Source organism: Bubalus kerabau, chromosome 15 (genome assembly GCF_029407905.1).
Source record: "Bubalus kerabau isolate K-KA32 ecotype Philippines breed swamp buffalo chromosome 15, PCC_UOA_SB_1v2, whole genome shotgun sequence".
NCBI lineage: Eukaryota > Metazoa > Chordata > Mammalia > Artiodactyla > Bovidae > Bubalus > Bubalus kerabau.
The window spans coordinates 37,202,871-37,228,451 of NC_073638.1; the positions used below are offsets into that span (position 1 = coordinate 37,202,871).

At 40.7% G+C, this 25,581-nt stretch overlaps 2 long non-coding RNA genes across 3 annotated transcripts in view; one reads left to right on the forward strand and one right to left on the reverse strand.

The window, feature by feature from the left end:
* LOC129628904 (uncharacterized) overlaps nucleotides 1-11,692 on the reverse strand; it is a 57,321-nt gene extending 45,629 nt beyond the window's left edge. For both annotated transcript variants that reach the window (XR_008702972.1, XR_008702971.1), the window contains exon 1: nucleotides 11,556-11,692. This is a non-coding gene — a long non-coding RNA (uncharacterized LOC129628904). The remainder of the gene's footprint in view (nucleotides 1-11,555) is intronic.
* Nucleotides 11,099-24,950, forward strand: LOC129628903 (uncharacterized). Its single transcript, XR_008702970.1, has 4 exons — nucleotides 11,099-11,464; nucleotides 11,587-12,006; nucleotides 14,908-15,008; nucleotides 24,551-24,950. It is a non-coding gene; the product is annotated as an uncharacterized LOC129628903 (long non-coding RNA).
* Nucleotides 24,951-25,581: the final 631 nt, after the last annotated feature.

Genomic DNA, 25,581 nt, shown 5'->3' on the forward strand with positions numbered 1-25,581 from the left:
AAAATAATAAATACAATAGCAGAAATCATAAACGGAAACAATTGGGAGGAGGACTTCCCCAGCGGTCCAGTTGTTAAGACTCTGCACTGCCACCGCAGGGGGCACGGGTTGGGTTCAATCCCTAATTGGGGAACTAAGATTCCATATCCAGCGTGGCACAGCCAAACACACACACACACACGCAAAAAGACAACCAAGGAGGGAAATAGAGAACATAAAATCAAGGGCTGGCTCTTTGAAAAGATCAACTAAACTCATCAATCTCTAGCCAGACAATCCAGAAATAAAGAGAGAAGATAAATAAATCTATAAAAGAAATGAAAGAATATACTTACACATTCCTCAAACATAATGAGTATAAGAAAGTATTGTGAACAAATTTATGCTAATAAATTCTGTACCTTAGATGAAAGGAAAAATTATTTGAAGTATTTTTTTTTAAGTTCATTCAAGAAAAAATCAATAATCTGAAGAGCTCTCTACCTATTAAGCTTACTGATGGTTCTATCAAATATGTAAGGAAAAAATAATGCCAAATCTACACAAACTCTTTCAGAAAACAGAAGGGCAAACACATCCAGGTTATTTTAGGAGGCCAATGTAACCTGAAAACAAGGCCTAACAAAGAAATTACAAGAAAAAATATCACAGACTCATATTCTTCATAAACATAGACACAAAAAATCCTTTAAAAAATGTTAGCAACCACTATTTCAACACTGTCCTGGAGGCTCTAGCTAACCCAATAAGACAAGAAAAGGAAATAAAAGGTATACAGGTTGGGAAGGAAAACATAAAAATGTGTTTGTTCACAGATGACATGATCATCTATGTAGAAAACCTGAAAGAACAGACAAAAACAAACAAAACAAAAGCTCCCACAACTTTTGTTTAAGTGATTAAAGTAAGGCTGCAGGACACAAAGTTAATACACAAAAAAGTCAATTATTTTCTGAAAGTTGCTCAGTCGTGTCCAACTCTTTGTGACCCCATGGACTATCCATGGGATTCTCCAGGCTAGAAAACTTGAGTGGGTAGCTGCTTCCTTCTCCAGGGGATCTTCACAACCCAGGGATTGAACCCAGTCTCCCACACTGCAGGCAGATTCCTTACCAGCTGAGCCACAAGGTAAGACCAAGAATACTGGAGTGGGTAGCCTATCCCTTCTCCAGGGGATCTTCCCAACCCAGGAGACCCAGGGTCTCCCGCATTGCGGATTCTTTACAAACTGAGCTCTCAGGGAAGCCATCATTTTCCTATATACCAGCAATGAGCAAGTGGAGTTTAAACCATAACACATTAGCATCCCCAAAAGAAAATTTAACTATAAAGCAATAAATCTAACAAAATATGTTTGTGTGTGTGTGTTAGTCAAATCGGTCGTATCTGACTCTTTGTGATACCCAAAGACTATAGCGCTCTCCAGGCTCCTCTGTCCATGGAATTCTGTCCAGAATACTGGAGTGGGTTGCCATTCCCTTCTCCAGGGGATCTTCTCAACCCAGGATTGAACCTGGGTCTCCCACATTGCAGGCAGGTTCTTTACCATCTGAGCCACCAAGGAAGCCCTAAGAAAATGTACAAGATCTGTATGAGGAAAACTCTGATGAGTAAGAACAAAGAGTTAAATAAATAAAGAGTTATATCATGGTTTATGAATAGAAAGCCTCAATATAGTCAAGATGTCAGTTCTTCCAAACTTGATCCAAGAATTCAATGCCATGCCAATCAAATTCCAGCAACTTATTTTATGAATATAAACAAAATGACTGTAAAATTCCTATGGAGAGGCAAAATACCCATAATAGCTTCATAAAATATTGAAGGAGAAGAATAATATAAGAACACGGACACTGCCAATTTCAAGACTTAGTATAAAACTATAGCAATCAAGACAGTGTGATGCTGGTGGAAGAATAGATAATAAGGCCAGTGGAATATAATAGGGATTCTCAAAATGGACCAACATAAATATAATTAAGTAATCTTTGACAAAGAAGCAAAAGCAATACAATGGAGGAACAACAGTCTTTTCAACAAATGGGGGGAGAACAACTGGATATCCACATTCAAAAAAATAAATTCAGACACAGACTTTACACTCTTCACAAAAATTAACTGAAAATGTAAACACAATTTTTAAAATGTAAACCTAAGTGCAAAACACAAACCTATAAAACTCTTAGAATATAACACTGGGGAAAATCTAGATAATCTTGGGTATGGTGATGACTTTTTAGATATAACCCTAAAGCCATGATCCATGAAAGAAAGAATTGATAGGCTGTGCTTCATTAAAAATTATAAACTCAGGTCTGTAAAAGACAAAGCCAAGAAAATGAGAAGACAAACCACAAATCGGCAGAAAACAATTGCAAAAGACATTTGGTAAAGAACTATTATCCAAAATGTGCAAACTCTTAAAACTCCATAATAAGAATACAAACAACCTGATTTTAAAAATCAGGGCCAAAGACCTTAATAAGACCTCACCAAATAATTAATGTAAATGAAAAATAAGCATCTGAAAAGATGTTCCATATCATATATCACCAAGGAAATGCAATTTGAATCAGCAATAATACATTACTATATACATACCTATTAGAATGGCCAATATCTTGAAACATTGACAACAAATGCTGACTAGGATGTGGAGAAACAGGGACTCTCATACACTCCTGGTGGGAATGCAAAATGGAATTACCACTTTGATGGTTTCTTACAAAACCAAATTCTTGTCATATGATCCAGCAATCAAACTCCTTGATATTTATCCAAGGGAGGTGAAGACTTATGTCCACACAAAAATCCTCAACATGGATGTTTATAGAAGCTTTGTTCATAATTGCCAAAACTTGGAAGTGACCAGAATGTCCTACATCAGGTAAATGAATAAACTATAGTATATCCAGACAATACAATATTATTCAGCACTGAAAAGAAATGAGTTACCAAGTCATGAAAATACATGGAGGAACTTTGAGTGCTTAGTCCTAAATGAAAGAAGACAATCTCCAAATGCTACATTCTGTATAATTCCAACTACATGACATTTCAAAAAGGCAATACTATGGAGACCTTAAAAAGATCAGTGGTCATCATGGGCTTGAGCCAAAGGCAAAGGGTTTGGGGGATGAATAGACAGAGCACAGAGGATTTTTAGGGCATTGAACATACTCTGTATGATAGCATAATGATGGATATATATCAGTATATATTTGTCAAACTCATAAAATGTACAATACCAAGAATGAACCCTAAGGTAAACAGCAGACTTTAGGCAATTACCACATGTCAACTGGGATTCATCAACTGTAACAAATGTACCACTTTGGTGAGAGATGTTGATAATGGGGAAGGCTATGCAAGTTTAGGGCAAGGGATAGTAGGGAAATCTTTGTATTATCCCCTCAATTTTGGTATGAAACTTATATTACTTAAAAAAACACAAAATCTTAATTTTAAAATGTTAGAAAATCAGATACAGCAATACAAAGAAAGAATAATCCATCGTGTTCAAGTGGGATAGTTCCAAAAATATAATACTAGTTTAACATCTGAAATATAATCAGTATAATTCATCACTTTAACACACAAAACTAGAACAACTATAACATAACTTCAACAGATACATAGAAAGATTTAATCAAATTCAATATCCATTCATGATTTTTTAAAAATACCCTCAATGTCTTAGACCATTTGAACTTCTTTAACAGAATACCATAGACTAGGTAGTTTAAAGAACAAACACTTTTCATAGTTCTGGAGGATAGGATGTCCAAGATCAAGGGAGCAATAGATTTGGTATCTGTAAAGGGCTTTCTTCCAGTTCATAAGAGTGCTATGTGTGGTGGAAGGGGAGGTCAACTCTCGGGAATATTGTTTATAAGGGCACTAATTCCATCCATGAGGGATCTTCCCTCATGATCTAATCACTTCACCAAAGTTCCATCTCCTAATACAGGTGCATTAGGGATTTGAATTTCAACATGAATGGCGGGGGGCGGGGGTGTAAATATTCAGTGCATTATACTCAGCAAACTAAACAAAAGGGGGGCTCAGTGGAAATACCCAGACCTAGCATAGGATTCCATGAAAAAAACTGAAATCATTTAACCTAAAATGAGGAATAAAGCAATGACACCTGTTTGTTCTATTTCTGTTCTAAATTTTCCTGGAGTGTCTAGCCAGTACAAAGGAAAACAAATAAAATTCTTACAAATTGAAAAGAGAGAACTGTCATCCTTCTTAGGAAGTTTCATCTTCCTAAAAAGATGACATGATTACCTATGTAGATAATCCCAAGGAATCTACCCAAAACAGTCATTGAAAATAATAAGTAAGTTTATTAAAGTTGTAGGATACAGGGCCAATATACAAAAATCAATTGTATTTATATACACTAGCAATGCATAATTGGGAATTGAAATGAAAAGCAATATAATTTAAAAAAGATGAAAACCTAGAGGTAAATTTAGCAAAATAAGTTTAATATATCTTTGTAGAGAAAATTGTAAAACATTACTTAGAGAAAGTAAAGAAGACCAAACTTGACAACAAATTACATCATATTCATTTATTGGAAGAATCAATAGTGTTAAAATATAAGTTCTCCCCCAATTTACCTATATACTCAAAGCAGTCTCAATAAAATATAAAGGTTTTTTATACAAATCTAGGTAAGCTGACTCTGAAATGCATATGAAAATGAAAAGAACCCACAGGAGCCAAAATAACTCTGTACAAAAAAGAATAAAATTGTAGGATCTAAACTCCCTGAATGTATTATAAAATTGCCAATATCAGGACATTGTTACAGTCCTGTAAAAAATCAGTGGACTAGAATGAAAGTGAAAGTCGCTCAGTCCTTTCTGACTCTTTGTGATCCCATGGACTGTAGGGATTCTCCAGGCCAGAATACTGTAATCTGTAGACTTTCCCTTCTCCAGGGGATCTTCCCAACCCAGGGATGGAACCCAGGTCTCCCGCATTGCAGGCAGATTCTTTACCATTTGAGCCACAGGGGAAGTCCAATATTAAAGAGGGTAGGCTATCCCTTCTCCAGTGGATCTTACCGACACAGGAATGGAACCGGTATCTCCTGCATTGCAGGCAGATTCTTAACCAACTGAGCTATCAGTGAAGAGATTAGAAAGTCCAGAAAGAGCTCATATCTATCCTCAGTCCATTTCTGACAAAGCTGTGAAAGTATTTTAATGCAGAAAAGTAGTCTTTTTTCACTGGTGGACAACTAGATTTCCCCATGTGAAGAGGCAGGTGAGGAGGAGGGTGGGGAGAGATGGGGGAAAATGGGGATGAGGAGGCAGCAGGGGAAGGAGGAGGAGGAAATAACCTCAATCCCAACCACATGTATTACACAAAGAAAATTAACAGAAACCGGATCGTAGGTCTAAATGTCAAAGCTAAAACTATAAACCTTCTAAAAGAAAACATAGCAGAAAATCTCTGCGACCCTGGGATAGGCAAACATTTCTTAGAACATAAAGAGCACAAAACATTTTTAAAAAACAACAACATATGTTGTAGTTTATCTACATTTAAAAGTTAAAAATTTTGCTTTTGGAGAGGCACTGTAAAGAAAATAAAAAGGCCTTTCACAGACTGGGAGAAAACATTTGCAAATCACATAAAGGACTTACATCAGAATATACAAAGAACTCTTAGAACTTTTAATAAGAATGAAACAATCAGTAAAATAATGGACAAAATATTTGAACAGACACTTTAGCAAAGAAGATATATGAATGGCAAATAAGCACATGAAAAGATGCTCAACATAATTAGTCATTAGGGAAATGCAAAGTAAAAGCATGGAATACCAACACCCACTAGTATGACTAAAATTAGACATACAAAGTGTTAGGATGTAGAACAACTAGAAATCTCACATACAGCTGGTCGAAATGCAAAAAAAAAAAAAAAATGCAGTCACTTTGGAAAACAGTTCAGCACTTTAAGTATACGATTACTACATGACCTATGATTACTACTCCTTGTATTTCCTTATGAGAAATGAAAATATATGTCCACACAAATACTTGTACATTAAAATTCACAGAAGCTTTATTTATAATAGTTAAAAACCTGAAATCACCAAATGAGAAGTGGATAAGTATATTGTGGTATATCCCTGAAATGTTCCTGAGCAATAAAAAGAACAAACTACTGAGATACAATGTATATATCATATGATTGCATGACCTGGATGAAACTCAAAAGCATTATGTTAAGTGAAAGAGGGACAAAAGACTCTAGGGTCCGTTTCTGTAAAATTTTAGAAAATATAAATTTATAGTCATTGAAAGCAGATCAGTGGTTGCCTGAGCCTGGGGGTGAGAACAGGTATTGACTGCAAAGGGCACAAGTAGACATTTTGAGGTATGGAAAATATTGATTATGTTTATATCAGTGTACACATTTGCCAAAATTTATGACAGAGTTTTATTCCTCAATAAAGCCAACTGTCAACCAATCAATCAATAACCGTAAGTTAGATCACATCACTCCCAAGCTCAAAACCCTCTAATAGCTTCCTATCGTGTTTCTAATGATATCCACAACCCCTGCTTCAGCTTATACTGATGCACATGAGCTGTTTCTACAATCCCTCCAGTCTCCTCCATCCACTTCTCCCTCAGTGTTTTCTGTCATACTGTCCTCCTTAGGGATTCTAGTACAAATCAATGATGTTCCTGCATCAGAGTATTTGCATGTGCCGTTCCCTCCGTTTGGGATATTCCTTCCCTTTTCATTGATTCCTCACTTTTTCTAGGTCTCTGTTAAACTATCAGCATATCAACGAGTCCTTTCCTCTATATTCTTTATACAATAGCACCTCCTCCACATTCTCCTTACACTTTATTTTAGTCATAGCACCTATCATTGTCTGATATTCTTTTATTTACTTATTCATTTTATTTTCCCCACTTGAATTATCTCCTTGAGAGCAGGGATTTCTAAGGTCGTATCTCCACCCACTAGCACAGTATCTGGCACAAAGTGGATCTCAGTGAATCCAGGTCATTCCATGAAGAATCCTGAAATCTCTACATATTTGAATCTTGTAATATAGCCAAAACAATGCACATAGAAAGACACAGTCATAAAAACTTATATTATTGAACAAGAATGAAGCCTAATGAAACACTGAATTGAAGAAATTAAAAATAAAATGAAATAATTCTAAGGAAAACAGAAAGAAGGAACTAATAAAAATGAAGAAATAAATTAGAAAATAAGCTCAGAGTTGAAATAACAAATCCAAGAGCTATTTCTTTGGGGAAAAATAACGATGAAATAGGTAAATCACCAGCTTATTTACTCCTGAGTAAAAGGAATAAAGTTAGAAATGAAAATCAGGGAAATTAGAATAGAGAGGAATTATTTTAATCCTAAGAAAAAGATTTGTTCTATGAGGCAAATGTATTTGAAGACAAAATTGCTTTGACCCCCCACAAACTCCTCACTCGGTTGACATCATTTGGACCCACTGCTAATCACTGGCTCTCATGTGGCTTCATTCTGCTCTCGGGTCTCAAGGAACATCTCTGCAATATGCTAACCATGAGGGAGCTCAGAGAGGCCGCTGGTTTTGGTTAGGTGATGCACATTCTAAGCATCGCAATTAGGCTGTTGGGTCAGACCATCCACGCTCTGCCAATAAACAACTGCGTGACTTTAGTACCTCCAAATCCTAGCGTCATCATCTGTAAATGGAATAATAATGCCTGCCTCAAGGTGTGGATAAGTGAGTGATCAGGTAAAGTGCTGTGCAGAAGTGCTCATTAAATGTTACTTAGAAGTACTGTATGATATCACTAGAGGAATATAAAAAAGTTAAACCTATAAAAAACAGAGAGTAAAATGGAGGTTACCAGGGAATGAGGGATGAAGGGTGGTGGATAAAAGATGTTTAAGGGTACAAACTTGTAATCAACAGTAAATAAGTCAGAGAGCTAATGTACTGTATAATGAATACAGACAATAATATAGTATAATAATTAATATTATATATAGTTATATCAGCAATCCTACTATAATATATAAATGTATCAAAGTAACATACCATATCTCTTAAACTTACATGATGTTACATACCAAACTTACTCAATAAACTTTTTTAATTAAAAAAATTGAAAATGAAAGCCTAAGTGTCAATTGCTATTCAGTTACATGGGTGTTCTGAACCTGTGAATTCTGGGGAGGTCTGACCACTGAGCAATCTAGAGGAAGTATTGGGAAGCCTGAATCACCATACCTTCCTGGTCCCCTCACTATTCAGTCAACACTGACTGGACTGCAAACTCATCGGGGCATGTTTAAGAGACATGGACTTGGCTCAAGCTAAAGATGTCCTCATTAGCTATGACCTCTGATCTCTGGGGAACTTGGCCTCCACAATTTGCAGAATGCATTTCCAAAGACGTTTTCTGGTACAAGCCACACCACTGCTGCCTCTTTTGAGTGAACTCTCCCAAGAAATGTCCAGAAGGCAGGCTCCCTTAATGTTTACCCCTGGCTACCTCGGCTCACCAATCCACAGGCACCTATCCTGGGCAGACCTGGGCACACACAAGCATGGAGGCAGCAGTCAGCATCTCTCAGAACTGCATGTTTTTCATTTGTGATGGGCAGAAACTGGAGAAGATACTAAGGCATTCTGAGATTATTTCCAATCACTTCCAAGGAGGAACCAGCAGTATAAATAGCCATATCCCAAGGTAGGCTCACAGATGTCCTTGAATCCTCCAGCGCCTGAACCAGATGAAAAGGGAAAGGAAAATGCTTTTTCCATCCCAAGGACTTTGCTGCCTTGCAGTTCCAAGTAGAATTGGGTTGACTGTTCTCTGATAAAGAACACCAAGTAAAATCTTCCAAAGTGACCCATTTGAGTGCAGTTGATCACTCTTAAACTTGAGATGCAGGTTCTCAGGGAGGTTGTTCTCACTTTTAAAATAGAAATTTAAATAAATGACAAAAGAGAAAACAGTTGCTGCAGTCCAAATCCTTCCCAGAACCCTTACCAAAGAGCCTGGGTCTGAGTAAAATGAGAACTGCAGGCTGTCAGAGGTGGAAGGATCCTCAGAAAGCATCTCCTCCAGAGGCTGGGGGCAGACAAGGGGCCTATGATGGTGTACAGCAAGTCAGGGATGGGACCACAGCCAGAGATCAGGTTTCCTCACCTTACTATGACACTTCTCAACTGCACAGGTCCACAGGACTATACTGCTGCTGCTGCTAAGTTGCTTCAGTCGTGTCCGACTCTGTGTGACCCCATAGATGGCAGCCCACCAGGCTCTCCCGTCCCTGGGATTCTCTAGGCAAGAACACTGGAGTGGGTTGCCATTTCCTTCTCCAATGCATGAAAGTGAAAAGTGCAAGTGAAGACACTCAGTCGTGTCCGACTCTTAGTGACCCCATGGACTGCAGCCTACCAGGCTCCTCCGTCCATGGGATTGTCCAGGCAAGAACGTAGCTCAAAAACTGCAAACTGTGAATTCAAATTATCTGAACAACTTGGGAACTGTGGGTACCAGATGTTTTGCTCTTGTCCAGATGTTGTGCAACTTGTTAGAGGAAAGTCTCAGGAGATCTTGTGACAAAGTGCCTTTGTCACCTGCAAAACCCATTAACAATTCCCAGGAAATAAAAATAGAATGTGGATAATCAAGTCCAACATTTTTTTTTCCTTTGTGCTTAGTTTCACTTGCTCATGATGTGCTGCTTGCAGAGTCCTTGCACCCAGCCCTTTAGACCAGAGTTCTCAGTGCAAAGGGGCTGCACCCAACACCTCTGAGACACTGTGCTTAGCACTGCAATCTGGAGCTGAGAGCACAGCTACACCTGACCTATCAGATCTCCACCTCCTCCCCACTGACAAGAATCCTATAGAGCAGCTCCACCAATAGTCCTTCAGGGACTGTGTGCTCTAGAGTACAAGCTTGCACCTCTCCATTCTTTGATCAAAGAATAAAACTTTCCTGTGTTTCTGAACCAAATTCAGTCTTGTTCTATTGGTTCAAATGACAGTGGGCAGAAGGACCCCTTTGGGGGCCTGATTTGGGAGGGTTGGTAAGAAAATTTTTGGCATCCATGAAGGGACACTCCTTGGCCTTTTTGCCTGTACCTACCCACTCGGTTTCAGGCTGGCCCTGGCTCCAGCAGAAGGATAGTGGATGCTTTGGGAGGTTCACATGAGGATGACTGACTCTGATCTTTGGGTACACTCTGATGGGTTAGCACAATGGCAGCCTTCAGCCAAATTCAGAGCAACTCTGCCCAGCAACCTGACTGTGGTTCATGCACAGCATAGCCCCCAGAGTCATCTGGACTGAAGCCCCTGGAGGAGATCACACTATGGCATCATTGGGAACTGGAGACTGGAACAAATGCATGCCTGCCTACTGCCTCTGTGGGGCCTTCCCACAATACCAGATGCCTGGGATGGGGCCGACCTGGGGATGAGAGGGAGCCCTGGCAGCCTTACCCACTATCTTGCCAATAGTGCTGTCCTCTTGTCCCCTGTACAAGGCAGTAGTGGCCACACCAAGGCTTTTGCCCCCACTTACTGACCCCCAGGAGTCAACAGTAGCGTTGCCTAGTCACTTTCCATTTAGAAAAAGAGTGGTCAGTCCTGTGAGCCAAGAGGCAAGACTGGAGAAAAGCCAGGTAATGAGGACCACCTGACAAAATGGATCAGGGATATTCCATCAGATTTCAGGAAAAGGTACCAGGGTGCCCACATGTCAAAATGTTCCTCCAAGGTAGGTAAAGGACCAGTAACTTGACCTCTTCCAGTCAGCACTAGTTTCTCTGAAGTGGGCTGGGGAACCCTGCAAGCTGCTTGCAAGACAAGAAACCCCATTATCAGGAAGCCCTGTGAGCTTCAGGCAAGAACAGGAAACACCCATCACCTGACCTCTCCTCTCCTCTCCACTTGTGAGGCAAACCTTGGGTGATTCTTTATCAACTGAGGTTCCTATGGGCAGTTAGCAGCTACTGTAATCCTGCTAAAGGAGCTGAAAAATTAATGTTTGGTCAGTCAGCCACTATATAGGCTGCACACCAGTTTCAGGCTTTAGTAAGTTTTAAGGGAACAGAATGGCTAGAATGACTTTATCCTAGAAAGTCAATTCGAGTTCAGATACCTTCATTTCTAGTAAAAATGGAATGTGTGACCATTATTCTCTTGCTATTAATAACATCTGGGTCTTGCATCCTAAACTGTCTGCTGTCCTCTGTCTCCAAGTAGCTAGAGTTTCTGAAAACTGCAAATGATGGTCACTTAGCGATGCTAACAGGACTGAGGCCTGTGACAACCAAGTACATGTAAAGGCAGCTGGAGAAGCTCTGCTCCTCCACTCAGTGTTATGACGGTTCCCCAGACCAGCTAAGCAGTTATAGAAGATGGACTGGCACCCCTCAGTGCCTTTCTAGGGTGAGGAGCGGGATGAAAAACCAAGGAGGGGTTTGTCGCCGGCAAAGCCCATTCACAGTTCCCAGTAAATTAACATAGAAGAAAGTCTAACCTTTTTTTTTTTTTTTCCGTGCCTCCTGTAGTTTCACTTGACCACAGGATACTGCGTGAAGAGGCCTCCCACCAGGTACTTCAGACAAGAGTCCCCAACGCCAAAGAGCTGTGCCTGCTTCTTAGCTTGGGACCGTGTGCAGACGCTCTGCACTCAACACTGCAATTCAAGATGACCGTGGCGGCAGCGAGCTGTGTGCAGACACCGCTGGCAAACTGCCCCTGCGCTGCCGGAGCTCCGCCCCGTCGCCCCGCCCAACACTTGAACTCCATAAAGCAGCCCGGCCCACAGCCTGCCAGGGAGAAAGGGTACTCCAGGAGGCGAGCTTGCCCCTCTCCATTCTTTCACTGAAAAACACAGCTTTCCTTTGTTCTGAACGGATCTTGGTCTCATTCAATAGGCTCATATGGGACCAGTCAGGAGAACCTTCGTCGAGGACGGACTCAGAAGGGTCAGTAACACTTTTGATGTGCAACTGAAATGTGAACTGGGTGAATTTGATGGTCCGTGAATTTCAGGCGGCTGCGTGCATCAGGAAGTCAGGCAGTTTCTGGGTTGACACCAGCTATCTGTTGATACCCTGTTGCTGGCACCGTGGTGCCAGCCACTATCACCTCTTGATGTCTCACTGAGATGGCACCCAACTGGCCCCTGCTTCCATCCTGGCCCTCGTACAACGTGGTAATCAGAGTGTTCCTTTTCAACATAAATCGGCTGTGTCACTTCTCCACTCTAAGTATCATTGGAGAAAGCATTCTTTGATCGCGTGGATCCTGATGGGTCATGCTCCTTTGCTAAGATATATCCCCTTTTATGTTGATAGTTCGTATATAAAAGTTAGATGTCTTCTGAGCCTGATCTTACCCCTTTACCTTCCTTCCTGCTCATTACCTGATGTCTAACCAACTCAAGCAGAGACAGTCCTCAATGAGTTGAACAGAGGGGAAAAAAAACCTGGGCTCCAGCAATTATGACCATATTTAACAGTGCCACACTTGAAGCCCATGACCTCCACACAATTGGAAATAATGTTTCAGATATCACTAAACCTAGAGATTGTCCTCTTCTGCCTAGCAATCCAGGAAAACTTTCCACTAGCACAAAGTTCCACTAGCACAGTGCAGACCATCAAAAAGAGACCCAAGCCCAGACTTGGGCTTCAGTCCAGCAGATAAGAATGAAAGGAAGTGACAGAAGGACAGAGATGTTCCCACAGTAATAACAAGCAGGCGTTTTTCAGAAGGTGATGTCAAACAAAAAACAAATACTTGAAATTCCAACATTGCATGGATCTGTACAGCAGAAAACTCCAGAATAGGAATGGCCAGAGCTATACCTAGAAAGAATAAATTGGACATATACTGAGGAGTTGGGGGCAGAAAGACTGAGAATTATTTATAGTCAATAACCATATCAATTACAATGAGCAATAAATTCAGCCAATATTGTAGAAGACGTATTCCTAGAAAATTCCTCAGTAGAATAAGAAGAAAGCAGGTTGATAAGATAAGGGTACACCTGGCAACAGATCAGGGATCTGGTTTTACTCACAATTGGCTAAGGATTCCACCATAATGGGAAGGGATAGGTGGTAAAGCCTCCACCACCTTGAACTTTAGTTGATCCTTCAGGAGTAATGATCCTTCAGTTTTAGAGTTACTTCACTGGAGATGTTTGATGAAATGCAAATTCCTGGGCCTGCCCAGACCAACCAAATCACCTCAAGTACTGGAACCTATTATTGTTAATAAGCAAACCAGGTGTGTCTAAGGCATCTGAGTTTTGTGTTGGCTGTCAGCGGATCCCACCTTAGAAACTTCTGCTCTTTAATGTCTATAGCCTGTTATGTAAATAATGTGGCCCGTGTATTCACCTGTGCTCTTACACAAATAATTGCTTTGGGGAAAGAATCACTGAATAAACTGTTTATAATGATTACCTTTGGGCATATGGGATGAGGGCCAAACTGGGGATATGACAGCACTTTCCTTCAATCATTTCTGTTTAATTTTTTTCACTTTATTTATATATTACTCATATGGTGGCAGTAGTAGTTATCTGGACATGGAGTTTGGGGTCATGGTTTTGTTCTTTTTTTGTGGTTTTTAAAATTTTAATTAGAAGATAATTACTCTACAATATTATGATGGTTTCTGCCATACATCAACATGAATTGACCATAGGTATACATATGTCCCCTCCCTCATGAACCTCCTTCCCACTTCCCTCCCCATTCCACCCCTCTAGGTTGTCAAGGAACACTAGCTTTGGGTTCCCTGAGTCATATAGCAAATTCCCCCTGGCTATCTATTTTACAAATGATAATGTATATATTTCAATGCTATTCTCTCAAACGCTATTCTCATCTACTCTCTCCTTCCCCCACTGTGTCCAAAAGTCTGTTCTTTATGTCTGTGTCTCCTTTGCTGCCCTACAAGTAGGATCATCAGTACTATATTCCTAGATTCCATATATATGCATTGATATACAATATTTGTCTTTCTCTTTCTGACTTACTTCACTCTGTATAATAGCCTCTAGATTCATCCACCTCATTAGAACTGGCTCAAGTGTGTTCTTCTTATAGTTGAGTAATATTCCACTGTGTATATGTACCACAACTTCTTTATCCATTCATCTGTTGATGGACATCTAGGTTGCTTCCATGTCCTAGCTATTGTAAATAGTGCTGCTATGAACACTGGGGTACATAAGTCTTGTTCAACTATGGTTTCCTCAGGGTATATGCCCAGCAGTGGGATTCCTGGGTCATATAATAGTTTTATTCCTAGTTTTTAAAGTAATTTCCATACTGTTTTCCATAGTGGCTCTATCAATTTGCATTCCCAATCTTCTTTATACTTTAAAAGTGGTAGCAAATTTTTTGAGAAGGCAATGGCACCCCACTCCAGTACTCTTGCCTGGAAAATCCCACGGACAGAGGAGCCTGGTAGGCTGCAGTCCATGGGGTCGCTAAGAGTCAGACACGACTGAGCGACTTCCCTTTCACTTTTCACTTCATGCATTGGAGAAGGAAATGGCAACCCACTCCAGTGTTCTTGCCTGGAGAATCCCAGGGACGGCGGAGCCTGGTGGGCTGCCGTCTATGGGGTCGCACAGAGTCGGACATGACTGAAGTGACTTAGCAGCAGCAGCAGCAAATTTTCAATTCACTATTTCTTTATTTAAAATGTACTGAGTGCCTACTATGTGCCAGGCACTGTGCTAGGTACTTGGGCTATAGTGTTTGCAAGATAAGTACAAAATTGAGCTTAAACTGTCTGCTTTGTTGTAAAATAATCGTAATTCAAACTTTGCACATGGTCAGCTATCTATGTTTTTATTTTCACAGATTGAAAGAGTTCCTCTGGGTTGATGACCTGAGCCCTCGGGACAGAGAGAGGCCAATTGACAAATGTAATCATGACCTAGGAGCCCAGGGGCACATACCAAGTAAGAGACAGCTTTGCCCACCTTGTTTTAAAGAATGGTGTGTGGAAAGGACTTATTATTTCCTGCTGTGCTGCATGTTATTCACACAGTAGAGCAGAGCCTGGAGAATTGGAATTGCAGACTTTTGGCTCTGAAACTTATTGAACATGATAGAAGTGAGTAGAAAAATGAAATTGAGATGGGATACTGAGCAACTAGCTTGAGGGGCAAGAGTCTGAATTTTTCTTTGCTTTCCCACCCAGATTGAGCATTCTTTATTTTGTTTTCTTTAGAGAGATGAACCAGTAATAGGAGGTGAATGGGACAGTTCCCATTTGCAAGAGAAACTCTCTTCTCACAGACCCTCTGCTTCTCACAGCATGCCCACTTTCAAAACCATGCATCAACTTCCCCAAAGGAAGTATTTTGTAAAATATGTATTGCATTAAAAGAAATAACTTACAAAATACTGTATGCAGAGTTCTTAGAAATATACTTGTTTTAAAACTGAAATATAAGTTATGAGTTCACTGAGCTCACAAAAATATCAATGATACCAATAATTACAGCTAGTTTTTATATATTTCATCTTATTTCACCTCCCTAGTCTTATGAGATAAATACTGTTGTCGTTCCCATCTTTTAGAGGAGGAAACTGAAACACAGAGAAGTCAAACAACAGGTCCAAGACCACTCAGGATACTCTCTATCAACCCAACAACTTGCCTCCACAATCTGCAGTCTCACCCACTCACTCTCTGTCCTTAAGTTTCTCTACAGTGATGAACCCAGACCATCCATTAATGAGTGTCCCAGAGCACAAAACAGGGGTGGAGGGACCCACATGAAAAAAGAAAGGAAAGACCCAGTTATCAATGATCCCTGGCCTGCCTGGCCACAGCAATCAAGCAATAGACTTCAAGCAAACATTTACAGGATAAAGCCACTCTACAGACAATTGCTATCGTTGGGCTCCATGAGAAACCTCTGGTTGTCAATATATCTGCTGGCCAGTTTCACAGCAGTCTGAATTTTTTTTTTTCTATTTCCTGTAGCCAAAGGACTGCCCCCTTTTCCATCTCAAATCTTTCTTTCTCTCCTCTACTCTCTTCTTCATCCTTCCTATTTACAAAGATGAAAAATACAGGTCAGCCAAAGCTTGGAAGAGAACTTAAATTGTAGATTTAACTTTTTAAGTCAAATATCCCTTTTGTCAGAAATTTTTACCTGTTCTTTTAATCCAACACTTCTCAAATTTTATTTTATGAAACACTGTTCCAATAGATATTAATAGATATATCTTAGGATGGCCCATGGTCAAATAAGCTTAGGAAATAAGGCATGCCAAGTCCTCCTCTTGGAGCTATGCTATTAACATAATAAGACTGAGAAGTCAAGCAGTAAAGAAAGCTGTTTAACTTAAATATGACAATTTAAATATTTTGGGTGCCTGCTATGTGCCAGTCTCTATTTTGATACAGGAAAAATAGAGCAGTAAACAAGACAAAGTCGCTCTTTCTATGGATCTTCTATTACAGTAAATGTAACAATTGTGCACTAAACATTTTTTGTGATATATTAATACCTTGGAAAATGTGTTCCATTGGTCACAAACTTTGTAAATGCCTATCTAAAGACATAAAGTTGTTGTTGTTTAGTTGCTAAGTCATGTCTAAGTCTTTTGTGAGGCCATGGACTGTAGCCCACCAGACTCATCTATGCACAGGATTTTCCAGGCAAGAATACTGGAATGGGTTGCCATTTCCTTCTCCAGAGGATCTTCTCAACCCAGGGACTGAACTCATGTCTTCTGCTTGGCAGGCAGATTCTTTACCACCAAGTCAACTGGGAAGCCCTGATCTACAGACATATAGTATTTATGTAATTTGAGTTTTACTCTCACCTACCAATGCCCAGATAGAGAAGGATATCCATAAATATAAGAGATACCCTTGGTCCTGTATTTATACAGAAGATTTTATCTTCTTATGGAGAAGTGCTATATTTCACAAAATTCAAAGATGAAAATAAAAACAAAAATTATTTCTTAAAAATAAAAATTGTCAAATAAGAACTCATTGAAGGAAAATCTTCAGATTAAGGGCAAAAATCACATTTGTAGACTTGCTTCATTTGTCTGTGGAGACATCTTACATAAGCCTTTTTTCTAAACATACCTATTGGACTAAGACATGTTATTCAGTTCTTGTACCATGATTCCCACACGTATTATAGGGCTGATAACATTTCCTAACATCTTTGGTTTCTAGGTCGAATAATAAATACTTTCTACTACTCTGCTACTCTGTTCTGATTGGCAAGAATTGGTAAGTCTGGGACTTCTGGCAGGGGAGGTAGACATATGAGTGAATTGTCTTTGGCAAGCAGATGTAAAGAAGAGTCAATGTCCACAATGGGAATAGCCACAAAGGACTAACAGTCAATTAGCAGGGCAGCAAACACACTTTTCATCCCATCTGATGGTAACTGATGTGCATACCCCACAGCCCCAGGCTGGGATCCCCCAGTTCTCCAATGAGGGACAAGCAAGGGATTTTCATAGTTGAACTTGCTTTTAAGAATGATACTTACCATCTCCTTCAAAAGAGGGACAAAGAGAACCTTAACTAAAGCAGTCAATGAAAACAGAAGTGTCAGAAAAGAGGCAGGAAGCATTTTAGAAATTCAATTAATGGACTTGTCCGCTAAAGGAAGTTCCCAGAGGCCCCCATGTTTGTGGCATCATTCATTCAGTTTAGAATGCACACACATATAAGCCTTCACTGTCCAGCAAATATTTCTTTCAGTAAACTCCCAGACACCCAAGTCTCTTTAGGATGAAAGATTCACTTTTGTATCATAGTCTCCTGAATCCTAAATACCTGTTCTAACCTGATTCACTCAGTCTTAGCCAGATTTCCATCACCCTCATAGCACTGACTCTTATTTGGTTGGTCAACTAATACTTCCTCCAAAGTTTAGTTAGAATACAAAAAAGAAAAACTAAACCAGGAATATCATAGCAGACAAATACAGCAGCCGAGTATTGGGCCCATTAATTCTGTTAGTCATTCAAAAATACATAGAGTTGACCCTCAGACAGTGTAGGAGTTAGGGGTACAGTAGAAAATTTGCATATAACTTATAGCTGGCCCTCCATACCTGTGGTTCTTCCATATTCACTCCACCAATTGAAGATTGTGTAGTACTGTAGGAAAAAATCTGTGGGTGCATGGACCCAGGAAGTCAAACCCATGTTATTCAAAGGTTAACTAGATGGGGCACCTGTTAGCAGCCAGATATTTTGCCAGGTGCTGGGCATTCAGTGGTGGGTTAGAGAGCTGAGAGTCCTCTCTCATGAAGCTAACATTGAGGGGAAGACAGACATTAAACAAATGAACAAAGGAGACAATTTCAGAAAGTGAGAAATACTCTGAAGATCATCAAACAAGGAGAAGTGAAGCAGAGCGACTAAATGAGAACATTCCCACTTCAGAAATGAGGGTGGTCTGCAGGCAGCAGGACCAGCAGGTGCACAGGCTCTGAGAAAAGCACAGGCTTAGCTTGCTTGCATGCCAGATAGAAGGGCAGTGAGCCAGACCACAGATGAGCTGGCTCAAGAGCAGGTTGGAGAGGTGTGCGGAGGCTGGATTGTGCAGGACCTTGAAGGCCATGGTGAGGCTCAGGTTCAAATTGTATCCTAAATCCTGTGGGATGCCATGGGAGGATTTTTAAGGAAGGATAGGTTATGATCTGTCTTCTGTTTCAAAAGACGATTGTGACTTCCATGAGAAGAGGGATGGTAGGACTGCGACGATGAAATGTAAAGGAAGTTACAAGTCTATTTTTTAAAATTCTCTCATAATTCTGTAGCAAGCTGAATGTTGCCTTTAAAGTGAATTTATTTATTAAGTGAAAAAAATGGTCAAAAATTTATTCAGGTTTTTCCACACTACCTTACAGAAAAACCGGAACAAACTTTCAGCCAACCCAATATTAATACTGATAAACGTTTTAAAACATATACATTCACATACACATTCAGAAACATAACACAACTTTACCTGTAAAGAGTAAAAACAAGTCTATTTTCTCCAAAGTGCACTTTCTTATGTATTGGTAGATCTGATAAAAGGCATCATTAGCTACCTTTCCCCCTTGGATCTTTCAAGAATACTTCACTGGTAATTGGTTAGGTCCCTTCACGACGGGAAGAGGATTACTCAGCATGACATCCATTGCTGTCAGGAACACACAGCAATTGCTGATACTGAAGAGATAAATGGGGTGAAAATCGTTCTCACCACCGCCCATCTCTGAGAGGTGGCTGGGCCATCCCATCTATGAGGGGAAGAAAGACTTGGAAAAGCAGTGTGGCCATTAGGAGACCTTAAAGAAGTCTAAGGCCACTGTGGGGAGACCAGAAACTTGTATCTTCCAGATGTCATTAATTGTCCTAACTATCAGGGATTGCCCCTGTTCTTTACATCAGGCAAATAGCAATTACAGAAGCTATGAGGATAAATATACTATTTCTTCCAAGAATTTACAGGAACTCCAAACTAAGGCTTGCTTAGTGTGGGTTCTTTCAGACTCTGCTTGAATGACTAAAAGAGCACATTGAATAAGTTCCTTGATTTAATTACATTATTTCCTCACTCTTTTTCAAATAAGAATTTGAAGTGGCTTCTAGTGTTTTGTTTAAATGGAAAAAAACAGTTTTTCACACATTACAGGGTTGGATCATTTTAAGGTGGTTCAGCTATTTCTTCTTGATTCCTTTCATTTTTTTCACAAGCTTGGTCATTCTTCAAAAACAATCTAAAAGAAAAATTTAGCACTATTGTGGTATAAGTTCACCCTAATCCTGAACTTTCTGAATTCAAATGAATGAGGTGTGAACATTATTTACATTGGTATGGTTACATATAGCTCCCATAAATTAGAGGTTTCGAATTTCAGGAGGAAACTAAATTCTAATTTAGTTAATGTTTACTAAACATTAACTAAATATGTTGACACTGGCATATAATCCAGGAAGAAAAAGAAAGTGAAAGTGGTAGTCACTCAGTCGAGTCCAATTCTTTGCAATCCCATGGATGGTAGCCTGCCAGACTTCTCTGTCTGTGGGATTTCCCAGGCAGAATACTGGAGTGGGTGGCCATTTCCTTCTCCAGGTGATCTTCCCAACCTAGAGATCGAACATGGGTCTCCTGCATTGCAGACAGATTCTTTACCATCTGAGCCACCATGAAAACCCCAATCCAGGAAGAAAGACCTACCCAATACCTAAAGGCCAAATTCTCCAGTGAGATGGACAGCCATGGTCAGAAAGAGAAGTTCCCTGGGACTCTATAGCATTCTTGGATACCATTTTTCCTCATGGAGGTGAGAGGAAACTTGAGATTCGACCTCCTTCTCTCATGAATGGGGAAACTGAAATTGAGGTAGCAGAACCCTTGCCAATGGTCACATAGGCTGAGGGACACAAATAGGCCCAGGATTTCCTGAATCCTGGGTGATTTCATGGTGCTGCCTTTTTTCATAATTTCTCAGATTTCACACCCCAGGTGCATTTAGAGCTGGCTCATCTTTAGGGAAGGTCGGATCCCCTACGGATCCTATGAACAGAGATGACGAGACAATTACAGCCCTAAGGCATACAGGAGACCCAACCAGACAGCCAGAGATAACAGGAAGTTCGCTACTCCAATCAGGGCCCCTCAATGGCCACAGATCCACCTGGTACTCCTGCTGTCTTGCCGGTCACACTGTTCACTGATCCCAGGGTAGATAAGTTGCGACCCAGGAAAATGAAAGAAGACTCAAGGAGCTGTGGGGCCTGCAGACATGTTTACTCTCTGGGCAGCAGCAACTGGGAGTCTTCAAAGACTTCTGATATACTAAGACAGACAAAAGTGGCCCATGGCCAAGTGGGCGCACAGGCGCAGTGCTATCAAGGTCAGCAATATCACTGTTTACAAAACATAAGTTATGAGGCTGTGAGAGAATGGGGCAGGAGAGCCTGACTGACGCCTTGTTGTCAGTTACTTTCTTCACACCTGCGTTATCACAACTCACCATTACCACTTGCAAAGACTCCCTGTGGGTGCAATACTGCACTGAACACTTTTCATACATGACTTAACTTTGAACTTTACAGAAATCCTACAAGGTCAGGCAGGTTAAGAGATAGGCTCCAGAGACAAGGCAGCCTGCATTTGAATCCTGTTTGCCCTGCTTAATATCTCTGTGAAAATTTCCCCCTACATCTCAGTTGCCTCTCTGTAAAATGGGAATAATAATGTTACTAATTTCAGAAAGCCATCATGACAAGTAAATGAGTAAGTTCATGTCCAGTACTTAGGGAAGTGCCTGACACATAGTAAGTGCTCCGTCAACACGGCTATTATTATCATCTTTTTTACAGATGAGGGAATTGAGGCTAACAGAGAACAACAAGTTCAAAATAGCACAGTAAGTAGAAGAAATAGCATCTGAGCTCCAGACTATATCACTCCAAAGGCTGTGTTATTAACCATGTTTCTAGACCACTTCCTTCTGAGGAGACTCAGATGTAATTTGTGCTCTGGGTCTCCTAGGTTGTCAATCCACAGCACACCAGTTCTCTACAACCAGCAGGTAGTCGATCCCAAGATTTCAGAGCTACCGTCCTCACCTGGCCCAGCCAAACTTTTCAGCCTCTTCCCTGCCCCTCCTTCCCTCATCATTTATGAGTCCTTGATCTACCTTCACTGGTATCACCTACCTTGGATCAGCAGGTATGGACACTCCATACATGTTGATTAAATTGAATTAAACAATTAGCCTTCCTTCATCCATAGAGCAACCTTTGAGAACTAAAGGAAAGATCATGATTTCATTGGGTCTCATGTTCCTATAAATAATTAGAATGTTCATGCAGTTAGTTATTAAAGAATTCCCCAAAATCAGGGCTTTTCAAACTTTAGTGGGCATTGGAATCACCTGCAGCACTCCTTAAACCCAATTACTGGGCCCCACCGCTGGAGTTTCCTGCTTGATAGGTCTGGAGTGGGACTTGCTAATTTGCATTTCCAACAAGTTCTCAGGTGATGCCCATGCTGCTGAAATAAAAGATCACCATTAGAACACCACCACCACCAGGCTAATGATTGCTGCAGGCAAGATCACTGATAGATGCTAATATTAGTGAGCAAAGCATTAAAGAAAAATAGGATATTTGTACAGTCTCAAAGTGTCTCCAACAAGTATTTATTCACTACGGAGGTGGTTTCTATACTTGTTCACCAATTGTTTGCTTGTTCTCCCTCCAGGAATGGAGTTTAATTCCCCTCCCCTGTGGGCTGGATTTAGTGGCTTGCTTCTAACAAATAGTGTATGGGACATGGGACGAGCAGTATAGTAACTTCATGGTGGGAAAACCTGGCACATGCCACCCTCACTAAGTGGTCAAGACTAAACCAGAAATAAGTCACATTGATACCATGTACCTCCTAATATGTTGTGATAAGGATGCTTCACCTTTATGATAGTCTTCCCCAAAATCCATAGCCTCAGTCTAATCGAGAGAAAACATGAGGCCAATCGAAATTGAGAAATATTCTACAAAATAACTGGGCAACTCTTTTTTTACATCTTCCCTGGTGGCTCAATCAGTAAAGAGTCTGCCTGCAATGCAGAAGACCCGGGTTCAATCCCCGGGTAGGGAACATCCCCTGGAGAAGGAAATGGCAACACACTCCAGTATTCTTGCCTGGAGAATTCTATGGACAGAGGAGCCTGGCGGGCTACAGTCCATGGGGTCACAAACAGTAGGAAACTACTGAGTGACTAACACTTTCACTTCACTTTCAAAGGTTTTAAAGTCAAAGAGGAAAGACCAAATAAATGTCACAGATTAAAAGAAAATAGGAGATATGGTAACCAATACAATATATTATCCCAAATAATATATTATTTGGGATATATTGAAACAGAAAAAGGAAATTAGTAACTTTTTAAAAACTGGTAAAATCCAAATAAAGCCTGTAGTTTAGTTAATAGTAGGTCCGCTTCTCAGTTTAGAGAAATGTGCCACAGTCATGTAAGATGTTGACATTGGGACAGGACTGGCTACATAATTTGGTGGATATAGGCAAGGCTATGGTTTTTCCTGTTGTCATGTATGGATGTGAGAGTTGGAACATACAAAAGACTGAGCACTGAAGAAATTATGTTTTCCAACTGTGGTACTGGAGAAAACTCTCGAGAGTTCCTTGGATAGCCAGGAGATTAAACCGGTCAGTCCTAAAGGAAATCAACCCTGGATATTCATAGGAAGGACTGATGCTGATGCGAAGAGCTGACTCATTGGGAAAGACCCTGATGCTGGGTAAGATTGAGGTTAGAAGAAGGGGGCAACAGAGGATGAGATGGCTGGATGGCATCACCTATTCAATGGACATGAGTTTGAGCAGACTCCAGGAGATAGTGAAGGACAGGGAAGCCTGGAGTGCTGCAATAGATGGGGTCACAAAGAGTCAGACACGACTAAGGAACTGAATAACAAGTGTAAAGTGAAACTCTGGGGCCACTTGTTCAAAATTTAAAAGATTTCAAGACAGCAACAGAGAAGAAAACCAGGCACAGGCCGTTCTGAATGTGGGGTGCAGTGAGACCACACAGGTTGTATGCCATGAAGCCTGCCCTGCGTTTGGAGGAAGCAAGGTGTGAAGCATATGGTCAGGACTTTAGCTGAGCTGGGAGATAGCGCTGAGCTGGGAGATACCACTGAGCTGTCAGGTATCTGAGTAGCTGATTAAAGCAACAAGTTTTAAGAAAGAGGCCTTTAATCACTTACTCTGATAATATAAGAGGAGAAAATGATGACTCCCCCTGGAACCATGCACAGGTTGAAGGTCAGGTGAATCCGTGTGGATGTGGAGTTCATCTTACTATTGAGGGAGCCCCAAGGAACAAAAGGCCCCAGCAGTGGGAGGTGAGAAAAGTTCAGAGTGAAAAAGAACTAGGGGAGGGTGGGTACAGAGTCAGAGTGGGGAAAGGTTCTTTAAGTTTTTCCCTCTTCCCCCTGATAAAGAGCATTTAGCAGAAGTTTCTGAAAAAGACCTCAACCAAAGCCTTGGATAAAAGGAAGGAAGGTGTCTGGGCTAGGAATGTAAGTATGAGAAAGATCTCCGCCATGACTAGTGGGAGGAGGGGGCTGAGACCCCGATTGCAGCTCCCTTCAGACGGCTGTGCAGCTATGGGCAGGAAGTCCGGTGAGAGCAGTGCCCCTCACAACCCCCGTGTGGCTTGCCACGTGGTGCCTTTGTGTTAACCTCTGGGTGGGCCTGAAACATCACATGTAGGTTTTTAACCAGCAGCTGGACTCCTTGTTTTTTTGTACTATGTTTGCAAGTCTTCTATAAATCTGTAATTATTTCAAAATAAAACTTTTTAAAAAGGGCTCTCTCATCGTTGTCCCATTCTTTCCTCTCCCATACCTTCTAAACATTTTGTTTGTAACTGAGACTAATAAACTAAGTTTCTAAGAACTAGTTTCTTTGTCCTTCTCTCCACAGGTCTTAGACATGAATCATGGAGGCTGCTCCAGGGACCTCTGAAGACCTGGATCATGGTCTACTTTGCCCCTTCTCTCCGCACCAATAGGCCTCTTTCCCAAATGCAAATTATCAGCTTGTGGGAATAGATGCCTATGAATCAGCAGCCCTATCCAGACATACCTGAACCTGGATGGATTGAGCACCACCCACAAGTCCTCTGCCAGGTGTTCACTGAGTGGACGGCCCTTGCTTCTCTCCACTTAAATTTCATTCTCCATCTCTGACATCTCCACTAAGTTCTTACAAATACCTCAATGCAGTATGCACTGCTGCCTCGTGTTCAATATGTCCAGAAAGGTATTTAACCCATCACTACCCATGCAAAAAATAAAAAAATAAAAACCTGCTTTCCTCCTAACATGTGACTTTTAATGACAGTTTTGTGTTTCTAATCACCTGGGGATTAGAACCTTAGCTACATTTTGAGTTCACCCCATTTCGTACCACATTCTAGCAGTTATTCAGTAGTTTCTACCTCATCAATATGTCTCATCTGTTAAAGCCCCACCTGTGCCACAGGTTTTAATAGCTTTTTTCCAGGCTTATTACAATAGTTTCATTATTCATTCTATTGTCAAACCTATGTGCTATACCTTTTGCAGGCATGCCCTTTCTTACCTCTGAGCCTGTTCAGGCTATTCCTGTTCACACTCTTCCCATCCTCCAGCCATTAAGCTAGGTAGTTCTCATTCAGCCTGTGTGTATTTGTTGATCCTCACTTTCTTCCCTGATCCTTCCCAGGCCTGGGTTAGATGACACCCTCAGCCCCTGGGTTTGCCCTAACACACTGTACTGTAGCTACCTGGTTTGTTTGTCCCTTGCTTTAGGCATTAAGCATGACAGCAGGGACCATGACATGATTATAGCCTTAGCAACCGACATGAAGTGTGATACACAGTCTTAGTTAAAACTCACTTAAAAAAAAAATCTTATTGACTGGAGGTATGAATGCTGGGCACTGTCCCAGGATGGGGGTTATAAAGAATAAA